The sequence below is a fragment of the Squalius cephalus genome (assembly GCF_949319135.1).
Source record: "Squalius cephalus genome assembly, chromosome: 1".
NCBI lineage: Eukaryota > Metazoa > Chordata > Actinopteri > Cypriniformes > Leuciscidae > Squalius > Squalius cephalus.
Genome location: NC_137122.1, coordinates 51,095,873 through 51,107,332, shown reverse-complemented (window position 1 = coordinate 51,107,332; position 11,460 = coordinate 51,095,873). Strand labels below are relative to the sequence as shown.

The 11,460-nt window shown below is 36.9% G+C and overlaps 1 protein-coding gene across 3 annotated transcripts in view; it reads left to right on the top strand.

Annotated features, from left to right (window-relative positions):
* Window positions 1-247: 247 nt before the first annotated feature.
* The window catches only part of gcgra (glucagon receptor a), a 65,808-nt gene continuing 54,595 nt past the window's right edge, over window positions 248-11,460 (top strand). The window contains exon 1 of one of the 3 annotated variants that reach the window (XM_079872107.1): window positions 248-524. The gene's annotated coding sequence lies outside the window, so the exon portion shown is untranslated. Of the gene's footprint in view, window positions 525-3,342; window positions 3,409-11,460 lie in introns of those variants that run through there. The other 2 variants (XM_079872109.1, XM_079872108.1) reach the window with 2 other exon arrangements.

Below are 11,460 nucleotides of genomic sequence, written 5' to 3'. Positions count from 1 at the left end.
TTCGAAACCATTTTTTTTTCAGTGTATAGTAAACATGTTTGTAGCTACTTGAAAGAGAGAGAGAAAAAAACGTATTAAACGAGAAACGTAGTGTATAAAATACAAGTATATACCTATGTCACATTCAGTATCATATTTGTAGAATACATTCGTCTCATTGCCTGTATTTGATACTGTCCTTTAATTAACTGTAATTCAGTTAGCAGTGGTCGCTGCATGGGTTGAGTGTTGACGTCAGGCTGATGATGATGATGATGCAGACACGCGCTCCGCAGCTTCACTTTGAGCGCTTCATTCTGCTCGTGCGCTGGAACTATGTGTGTGTGCGCGCGCGTGTGTGTGTCACCATAGACCAGTCACACCAAACCTGAAGAGCAGTCTGATATTCTCCGAAGGATTCATCTCGCATCAATCCATTCAGGATTGGATTACGTGTTTAATCCTGCACTGGGATTCAGTTCATCTGAAGATGCCCGCTTGTGGATCGCAGATTGGGGACTTTCGCAGAATTAAACGAGCTAAAGGTAAAACACTTTTGATTTATTCCTCATCTGTGACCTTTGCGAGTAGTTTAAGTTTTATCCTGGATAGTTAAACTACACAAAGTTGCATCTTTTGCTTTGTGTTTCAGAGAAAGGGAAGTTGAAGTCCAGTAAAAGCAACATTTGTAGCTCTTATTGGTTATCGATATCATATGCGCATATTAACATAAAACTGTTATATTTGGTGGATAAAAAATAAGTAGCCTATCACCTAAAGTAAAAAAAAAAAAAAAATCTATCGGTTTAATGTAGGTTACTCTTGCGAAAGACAACTTAAAAACAGGCTGTCTGATTGCTTAACTCATTCTTATCATACAGGAGATTGTGATAGGACAAAACTGCTAAGTTATATAACCATATAGACTACCCAGAGAAAACAATAGCCTAAAATAATATTTCTTTTTTTTTTCTTTCTTTTTTTTCTTCTTTTTCTTTTTGTGCGTTGTATGCGATCATGAAGAGCCTAACTTTCAGACGTCTATTTTGCATGTTGGCCTACACTAAATGAAAGCAATCCAATTCTAAAGTTGTTTATTAGATACTTTAGATTATATCCCATTGAATTGAATCCACGGCCACCCCTGAGGCTGACAAAAAAAATGAGAGAGGCATTTTCGAGTGAATAACCAGCTTAGCAGCAAATATTCACCAAAGACGCGAAGCGCGAGCTGGGATAACTGAGGGATCACTTGCAGTTTAAATGTGTCGATATATATTTAGCCTAAAATATATCGCTACATTTAATCTCCAAGTGATCCCTCAGTTATCCCAGCTCGCGCTTCGCGTCTTTGGTGAATATTTGCTGCTAAGATGGTTATTTACTCGAAAATGCCTCTCTCATTTTTTTGTACTGTAGTTTTAACTGATTGTTAAAACTCATTCCTTCTGAATTGTTTCTTCATCGATTTGTACAGACTGTCTGTCTCTACAGAAGTTTCCACGGTTGTGGTTGCGTTTTGCTGGTAGGCTATTTGTTCAGTTCAGTTCATGTTCTCTTCTGTCAGTTGGTGAAGCAGTCTTCACACACCTGCACTTCACTTGTCTAGAGGAGTTTATCTCTCATCCATATTTGATTACAATAATAATTAAAAAAAAGCATATAAGCACCACCACTATAAACCTAAAATAGTCTACAGTACATGGTTCGGCTGCAGGCAATTACATCTGAGCAGCTTTTCAGTACCACAACTTGCTTTTATACAACAGTTTCATTAACAAGACATTGAATAATTTACATGTCAGATATTTTGGCCATTTTATATATGGGTCAATGAAAAAAAGTTCCAAAAGAAACATAAATTTTGCTTGTCACCAATCAATGCACAGACCCCACAAGCCTTCAGATTTCAAATGAATTGATTTTTTTTTGTAATGCTCTGAACAGCGTGAAATGGACTTGAGGACAATTCGGAAGAGAAAATTTGAAACCATTCTTTACCAATCGGGTTCTGTCGCTCAGTTATCTGTGCCCAAAAACCTGCCACACCACTCAAATAATTGTTACATTTTCCCAAATAGTTTACTTTTTCAGTTTGTGCTTTTACACTTATTTCATACAGCCACCTGGAAACTTATTGAAGTGCACAAATATTTGTATGCAAGTTTTGTCTGTAGAGTGAGTAGATTTTTTGTAGTAGTACTGTTTTGTTGAGCTCACCCGAACAGAACAACACATTCTATGTGCAAGACCTGCACTTTGTCCTAATTGTGACACAATGTGGCATGGTGCTTCTTGACCAATGTGCGACCCCCTTTAAAGGAACAGTTCACCCAAAAATACAAAGTTCTGTCATGAAACTCTAGATGGCGCAGGCTGATAGGTCCTTAACTCAATCTGCTGTAATAACATCATCTCTATAATAGGGCACAGCTGATTGGTTCCTGCCGTATCAGTAGCCAATGAGCTCGCTGTTCAACCTTTAAATACTTGGTCTGCATTTGATGTAGCAGTTTCAGCATGCTTTCAGAAACCCTCCACCTTCCCCAGCTCCACCTGTATAGTTCTGCTATACGGGTAAGTGTGGCATATTGTACAGCAGCAGCATGTCTTACTTGCTCACAGCTGTGTTGTTTGTGTGTATTAGCAGTAGCAAGTCCCATATTTGCTCTGCAGCAGCAGCAATAACCAAAAGGAGCAGCAGATCTATTCCGCCAAGACCAAACATATTAATATTGTCATATCCATTGCCATGCCAAATACTCTGAGAGTTGTCATGACAGAAATTAAATTTGTGCCATCATTTACTAACTAGACTTTGTTGCATGCAGAACAAAAAAAGATGACAGAGGCCTGTCAAAACTTAACGATTAACACAAAATATGATATTTGGAAGAATGTGTAACTGTTTTTGTCCATAAAGTAAATTGGGTCCAAACTACAATCAACTTGGATGTTTAAGTCATTTCACCTTAAATTACATTAAACTGACTTTTAAAAATAAGATGAATCTTGTATAACTTTTTTTTTTTTTAATGTGAAAATTGCTTAACTTATTTGATGATTAAAAGCAATGTAAAAACATATCATAACTTAATGATAATATAATTTAAAAAACTATGATCAAAAAGTTACGACAACCTTTTTTTTTTTTTTTTTTACATTGCTTTAACTCATCAAGATAAGTTCTGGAATTTTCAACTGTTTTTTATAAGTTATACATGATTCAAGTCATTTTTAAGTCAGTTTAATGTAATTTAAGTTGAAATGACTTAAACATCCAAGTTGATTGTACTAATTTAAGGCAGCAACTTTTTTTAACAGTGTATGGACTGAAAAAAACAAACACTTATGACTCTCTCTGGAGCTGAATGCACATGAAGAAAAAATGGCACCGTCCCAGTCGCGTTCTTCCTGGGAATGCTAATGGTTAGCTCTCTCCATGTATTATTGACTTCCTTGTTTAAAACCAGCCTAATTGAGCGGATAACCAGTCAAGCTGGCAACTCTGGTTGAATCCACGTCATGTGTATCTGGGCTCAACATCTGCTTTGTCACTGTTGGAGGGAAGTGTGAGGAAAAAAAAAAATCTGAATTATCTATGAGAAGTTTACACATGTTTACTATGTTTGCAATGCAAACATAAACCCATCCAGATTGTTTTAATGCTTGAGGAGACATGAAGTGGCCGTGAACCATTAATGCACTTAGACATTTATAGGTTTTTCTACCGGCTACAGCATCACACAGAAGCTGTTACAAGCCAAGATAGCATTTCATAACAAGCAATTAAGTACTAGAGAAAAGGTCTTTCGGATCATAGGGTATAAACCTCAAGGCATGCTATACTTGAATAATTTTCAGCAATTTTCAATTTATTTAAATTCACAAGCTGGGATAGTGACAGTATGTGACAACAATTTTGTGTTGTTTCACTCTCATATTCTCTTCTCATTGAAAACCAGACCTCATTTCTTGAATTTTGCTTATTATATAGACCTTCAGGACAAGTTACATCTTGCATATGCATCACTTGCTGTGGCTGAACATGAAGGCTGAGTCTCCTACATGGTCTAATGATGAAAACGTGTGTAACTGGGGACCTTTCGGTTGTTTTTTAAATGGAAACCTCAAGAGACTACAGACATAAATTTCTTCACATGCCCTGATGGCGCCATCCTTTTTCATGGGCGTAGGAGTCATTTTTAATTTCTTGGCTTTGCCTAATTTAGTGAACAAATGTTTTTTTTATTTAATGACGTCCAAAAAAGTTCCAAAAGCCAAAAGTAAACCCAGGGCTTCAGACTAACACATGATAGCGATGGCATCAGCACAACCAAGTATACAGACATGAGACGGAGACAACAGACAATTGTCGTGCACATAATTGGTTGGAGCTGCATTGTTCATTTTGGTTGCAATCTTCGTCCTACTTGGGGATGTTTGGCTTTTGGTGTTTCCATCGAACCAATTTAATTATTTATACTTGTAGGTAGATTTGCATCATGTTATGTCATTAACGTACAAAGCCCCATTAATGCACTATGTAATTCATGTCTAGCGATGCCCCTGGCTGAAATAAATAAATTATGAATTCCAGTAATGTAGAAAGTGTAAGCTTGTCCAATCAATGAAATGCATATTTTTTCAGACTTTTAAGTAGGGAGTAAGGAGTTAGTGCTTGGTCATAAGAAAATAAATAATTTATTAATTTAGCAGCCCATACATTTATAATAGGATTTGTTCACAAGATGTCTGAAGGCATGGATGCAAAGTGTGGAAAACACAGTGGTTGTGGGAATTATAAGAATAGTTAATGTTTTAATCAATATCTGTGCCTCTATTCCTGGAGTAATGATGCCTTAAGATCCTTTCACACTGACTCGGAAATTCTCGTCCGAAATTTTTGCACGTTAAAAAATAAATACGACCTCAAGTTGCGTCAATCACATTTACATCCTGCCTCCGAAACTTTCGTCCGTCATACAAAAAAAAAAATCGGTTTTTCGAATCGAATCGATTTTATGCATTTTTCACATCCGTAGCAAGTATTTTGAATGGTGTTTTGACAATTCAGAGCCACCAAATGACAAATACAAAAAAACGCATACGAAAATTTCGGACTCAGTGTGCAAGGACCTTTAAGCCGGGTTGTAGTATAAGATTTTGCATGATTTGGCCATCCTAAAGGATTCCTCAGATCCTGAGGCCAAAATCTGAAGTCTTTGATTTTTAGTTTGACAACAACAACAAACCACCACACACGTCGTCTTCGTTTTTTCGCAGTTTAGTTTTTTCCAAAAGAAGTCATGATCAAAATTAACTCTAGAAATAGGTTTTGCTTGCTAGCCACCATTTCAATCCCGTATGTAAATGCACACATCACTGAACACGTCACGGATTGATGATGTAAAACTCCATACGAGTCTTCTTGTGTGCATCCGATTGTAATGCGTCTTGACTGCTGTACAGTCTGACATTAATGACAACACAGTATGACATGGCTTACAGCGGGGATCGTACAGTCTGACAAGCAACAGTCGTAAATGACTATCGTAAAGTGTGCACCCGGCTTTAGGCTGATATATCAGTTTGTGAGGTGGGAAGCATCACATTAAGCCTGTGATGTTTCTTGTTGTTTTTCACCTTTCTGAAGGCAGTTTTCTCATTGCTACCAGCCTATGCATAATATCTAGGGTATTTTTAGTTCTCCCATTTAAAGCAGCAAAGAGGATATTTTAAAAAGATCTTTCCATGTCTGAATCATAGGACCAAATCAGGTAACACAGCAAAGGGGAAGATAGAGGGGAAGATTGTCTCCTTTGTGCCATATATTCTCTCCAGACACTGTTCATTTTCCTATTACAGTATGTCAAATACACAAAGAAAAATGTCATAGTGGTGTTCATTTCAGATTGCACTCAATTCTGATTTGAAATGACTGTACTGTACATAATATTGTACTCAGTATCTGCTTTAAAGTTGCCATAATACTGACTATCGTCGTGAGATCAGAGTGTCTGAAATCGTTTACTTCTTTACTGATCTTAACTTTTAGACTGAAACTCATTCTAGACTCCAATTTTAATCAGATTTCAATTTACATATGGGTTTTTTTTTCTGTGTAAACTAAATGGAATAAGTATAAGTAATATGCAAAAAACAAAAAATCATATAAATTGTTCCTGTTTGTCTGAACACAGCCTAAAAACAGAACATGACACAGTACTCAATTTAGTCTCAGATTTTCAACCCTGGTTAGTTGGAAAAACAATCTGATTTAATCTTGCCAGATTGAAAAAAGGCTTGTCATTTTTGCGTGCGGTATGTTTGTGGCATTGGGACAAACGTTACTAACTAGGGTGGACCTCACTGCTGTTAAAACAGTTTAATCATTCAATTGAAATTGGGTGTAGCATGGTGTTGCGAGAGGTTGTTAGCACCAGTTGTCCTATGAGGTCTACAGCATAGGGGTTCACAAGTTCACCTGGAGTTTCATTACAAGTTCAGTGATCACACGTGCTGGAGCACACATAACCTGTGAAAATTACAGCATCATGTTTCCCAGTGTTCATGTGTGCTCTATGTGTACCTATAGGTGTTCAACAAGTACAAACAGTGCCTGAGAGCTGTAGGAAACAATAACCCTTCACTTACTGAATTAGCATTGACTTCTCTGTTTTTAACCAGCTCAAATTTTATTGCCAATCATTCCTGCTTTCCTTCTTGTGGTGTGTTAAACGGATCAGCTCTGAGTTTATTAAATCTGTCCAAGTACATGAAACACTGCGCATGAAGCTAGATGCTGGTCAGGGCTCATTTAATAAAACGTTCTCAAACACACATGCTCTTTATCTCCCTGTGAAATCACATTACCGCTGTCATTTGTCCTGTGGACGGACAGACACTCATGACGTTAACACAATCTGCCTCTGTCATCTGTAGCTTAATCAGTCTTAACCAGGCGTGACGCGACAAGTGTTCAGCTACAAGTGATTCATCCATCCAAACTGAAAGCGAGTATGCAGAGACACTATCAGAGCTGAACAGGACTTGTCTGATGTTTAATGTACAGATATGTGGAGTTGGATTTTAGATGTAATAATAATAAAAAAGAATGATATACAGTTGTATGTTGTTTTATATTCCGCCTCTATTGACTTGGCGAATTAAGGATTTTTCCAGAACTGGAAAATCTAAATGTATAAGTAACTTAATAACTGTGCCTTCAAGTTTTTGTGTCAGTTTGACATAGAGATGGAGGCTCATTATGTATGTGATGGTGTAGGTTAGATCAGAGTAGACCAATCACAAAAGACTGGGCCATCTGACCAATCAGAGAAGAGTAGACCAATCACAAAAGACTGGGCCATCTGACCAATCAGAGCAGAGTAGACCAATCACAACATACTGGACCATCTGACCAATCAGAGCAGAGTAGACCAATCACAACAGAGTGGGCCATCTGACCAATCAGAGCAGAGTAGACCAATCACAACAGACTGGGTCATCTGACCAGTCAGAGCAGAGTAGACCAATCACAACAGACTGGGCCATCTGACCAATCAGAGTAGAGTAGACCAATCACAAGCGACTGAGCCATTTGACCAATCAGAGAAGAGTAGACCAATCACAACTGACTGGGCCATCTGACCAATCAGAGCAGAGTAGACCAATCACAACAGACTGGACTATCTGACCAATCAGAGCAGAGTAGACCAATCACACCCGACTGAGCCATCTGACCAATCAGAGAAGAGTAGACCAATCACAACCGATTGAGCCATCTGACCAATCAGAGCAGAGTAGACCAATCACAACAGACTTGGTCATCTGACCAATCAGAGCAGAGGAAGCTCTCAGAAAGGAGGGATTTTGAGACTGAATCATTTATTAAACCATTTCAGTCACTGTGAGAAATGAGGTGATGCTGTATATTTATATTTTAAGAAAATGAAAGTGTTTTTTGACCTTGGATGCATGTAAACCTGTTGTTTTGGAGACCTCCGAAACAAAATTAGGAACATTTAAAATAGCATAATAGGAACACTTTAAGGAAAACAGCTGAAAGCCCATTACAACAAAAATGTATTTTTAATAAAAATGATCCAAATTTATACTGTCAAAATCATGGAAAAGTTAACGCACGATTGTGTTCATCAGAGCTCTGCACAGACTCAGGAACTGTTTGCTCACAAGGTTTGAGTCTGTTTTCTGACCTGGGTCACATCCTGATCTCTCACTCTAATTTCCTATAAATAATGTAAAAAATCCCCAAGAATAAAAAAATAGACAATTTGTTTAAAGAAAAAATGATAGCTAAACTATGTAGCACCAGTGGCTGATCCTGACAGTATAGAGGCTCAAATATCGTTCAGTTTCAATCGATTATTCTTGCACGCTGCAGCCTCCCATCTCTGTGAAAATTAATTGTGTTTTGATTGCATCCATAACCATGTCATAGTAATCATCCTCTCCCGAAATGCATGTTATCAGTGTCTGGAAGCGACAGTGGTGGCCCGCTATACATTTCAGTGAAATCACTAAACAAAATGCAAACTAATTTGGTCCCTGCTCTTGATCCACTGACATACTGATGCAATTTTGACTTATTCAAATAAAAGATATATGAGGGTGGGCTAGAACTCATTACTTAAAATCAAATTAATGTTGCACTGTAAGTCATCAAATGACATAAAATAAACATTAGAAATAAGATATTACCTTAGTTTCTCACCAAGAGAAACTTAATTGTTTCTATTAATAATTTAAACCAGTTTAAGCATTCCCACAAATGGGCATGATGGGGGATCCTCTGGATTCAATAACTTATTTTCTCCATTTACAGGAAGCTCAAAGAGAAAAATACGCAGCATCACATATTGTAGGCTCCACAGGAGTACACTGACAGCAGTTACTCTCTCTCATCTGTCCTCAGGACACATAACATCTGTCATCATTACTGGGAACTTTTCCCAACACGTTTAATTTGTAAAGAGATAGTTGTTGCATCAATAAACACATGCCTCATGTTACAACCAAGGGGAGCCTCTGATGGATCTAAAAAAAGAGTGCAACTTTCCAGTCATTATTACAAAACAAACCCTGACAGTGTATCAAATTTGCAAGCAATTTCACATTCGCAGTCATGATGTGTTGAATATCAGTGTGTGACTGATTCGGGTGCAGGTAATCACAACCATGATGACATCCAGAACAACATCACCATTGCAAGTGTGAGATTACTCTTATACAGAGGTTTTATCAACTCTGGCGTTTTGCGAGTTTTGTCAAGACAAGTCACCTTCATTTATATAGCGCTTTTAACTAAATGGACTATTTCAAAGCAGCTTTACAGTGATATAGTAAATTAAAGTAACAGAGATTGTTTTGGCTTTACAGCAGCTCTAGAATAAAGTTATTGTCTAGCTAAAGTTAGTTTTGATAGATTCACTTCCGTTGATCATAAAGATCATTAGTTATTAACTTTGGGGCCGCTAACACGACACCGTTCTAACAGAAAACCCTTAACTCGCTCCGGCCCGCTCATCCGCATAATAACAGTGCCTGGTGGCTTGAAATGTGACCCTGGATCACAAAACCAGTCACAAGTATACGCGTATATTTGTGGCAATAGCCAACAATACATTGTATGGGTCAAAATGATCGCTTTTTCTTTTATGACAAAAATCATTAGGATATTAAGTAAAGATCATGTTCCATGAAGATATGTGGTAAATTTCCAACCGTAAATATATAAAACATTTATTTTTGTGAGTGAATGCAGCAAAATCACGAACATAAATGGACAAATTGAAAGGCGATTTTCTCAATGTTTCGATTTTTTTGGACCCTCAAATTCCAGATTTTCAATTAAAAAAAAATTGCCCATGTGACTGGTTTTGTGGTCCAGGGTTACAAATAAGTTCCAAGGTGCAAGCCATGAAAAAAAAAAATATATATATATTTTTTTTTGTGATACAAGAGTCTAAAGAAACTCATTTTAAAATGAATGCTGAACGGATGTGCAAGAGGTACAAGGTAATCCCACTTTTGGCTAGCACACTCACGTACCAATGTCTGTCGTTCAGCATAAACATCACATAACCTAATGAATGTTCATGACCCCAGCTTCTCCTGACATGGTTTGTGCACTAAGAGCCACTGGCACCAAAGTCTGTTTCGAGGAAAGTCAATTCACTCGCAGCCGTATTTACCACAGAAATCCTGAAATCAATCAAATTTGACATGAACTGACCGATAAATGTTGTTTGCTCTCCTTAAAAAGCATAGTATTTCAGGTTGGTCCAGCCAATGAGCATGTGCAGGACCCTGACTGTTTCTGGCAACCAGATACAGTAATCTAACAGCACCTGCAGTGACGCAATTACTTCACCCACTCTGAAAAAAATAATTCATTGGATTTACTCAATTGAATAGTGGACATTGGTTGCACACAAATTGTTTGCTTTGGTAGCCACTTACACAATTGTGTTCCATCAACACATATTATTCACGTTTAAACAACACAGACTATTCACGTTCAAACAACACAGACGAACACAGACTATTCATGTTCAATCAACAAAGTAAATTATACTAAATATAAATTCATAAATCTTTTCAGTGCATGAACCAATCTTAAATGCTAAGTTTACATACTATTTCAGCCAAAGCATTTACTATTGGTGTTGTTGAATCAGTCCACAACCTAACCAAATGCTCCACAATGGTAACCCTCTGTAATTTAAATGGTTCTAATAATTTGAATGTAATTGAACATTAAACACAATTACACACTATCAAGTCTTCCCCTTTTCTAATTTTCTCAAAAACACATAAAATAACACTTAATTTCAACATTTATTCTCTCTTAATTCAGCCATATGCAAAGCATGCTGGGAACTAACAAGCACCGCCCAGTTTCAGTTAATGCAACACAAATCATTCATGTAATCCAACACAAATGGATTAAGTAAACTTAAATTTTACCTATATTTAAGCAGATTGAACACAATCAAATTAAGTTTGGACACAATGTATAGTAATTGTGTTGCTTAAGCTCATTTTAATCAAGCAATTTGAACAAGCAGCAAACATCATTTTTTTCAGTGATAGTAATATGAGTGCACCATCTTATATAGTCTTTGCTGGTGCTGACAGACAGTAAACTTCCTGAGTACTGAAGACGTGAACAACAGAAGAGTTGTCTTTGACAAAAAAGTGTTAAAAGTCTGAGTATTTGTTAAATACTTTTTCTTTTGTTAAAAGTAACTTTCACAACAAAAATGCCAGCCTGGTCTCAATGTTTATACGTAGGAATTAATACGTAACAATGACAAGAACATACATTTGGATTGATTCTGAAATGTACAATATGGATGTATTGAAAACATTAAACATTAACATCAATGGGTATTTACATTTAGAAACGTTAGATATTTACAAATCCTTTATATCAAAAATATATTTATATAGTTG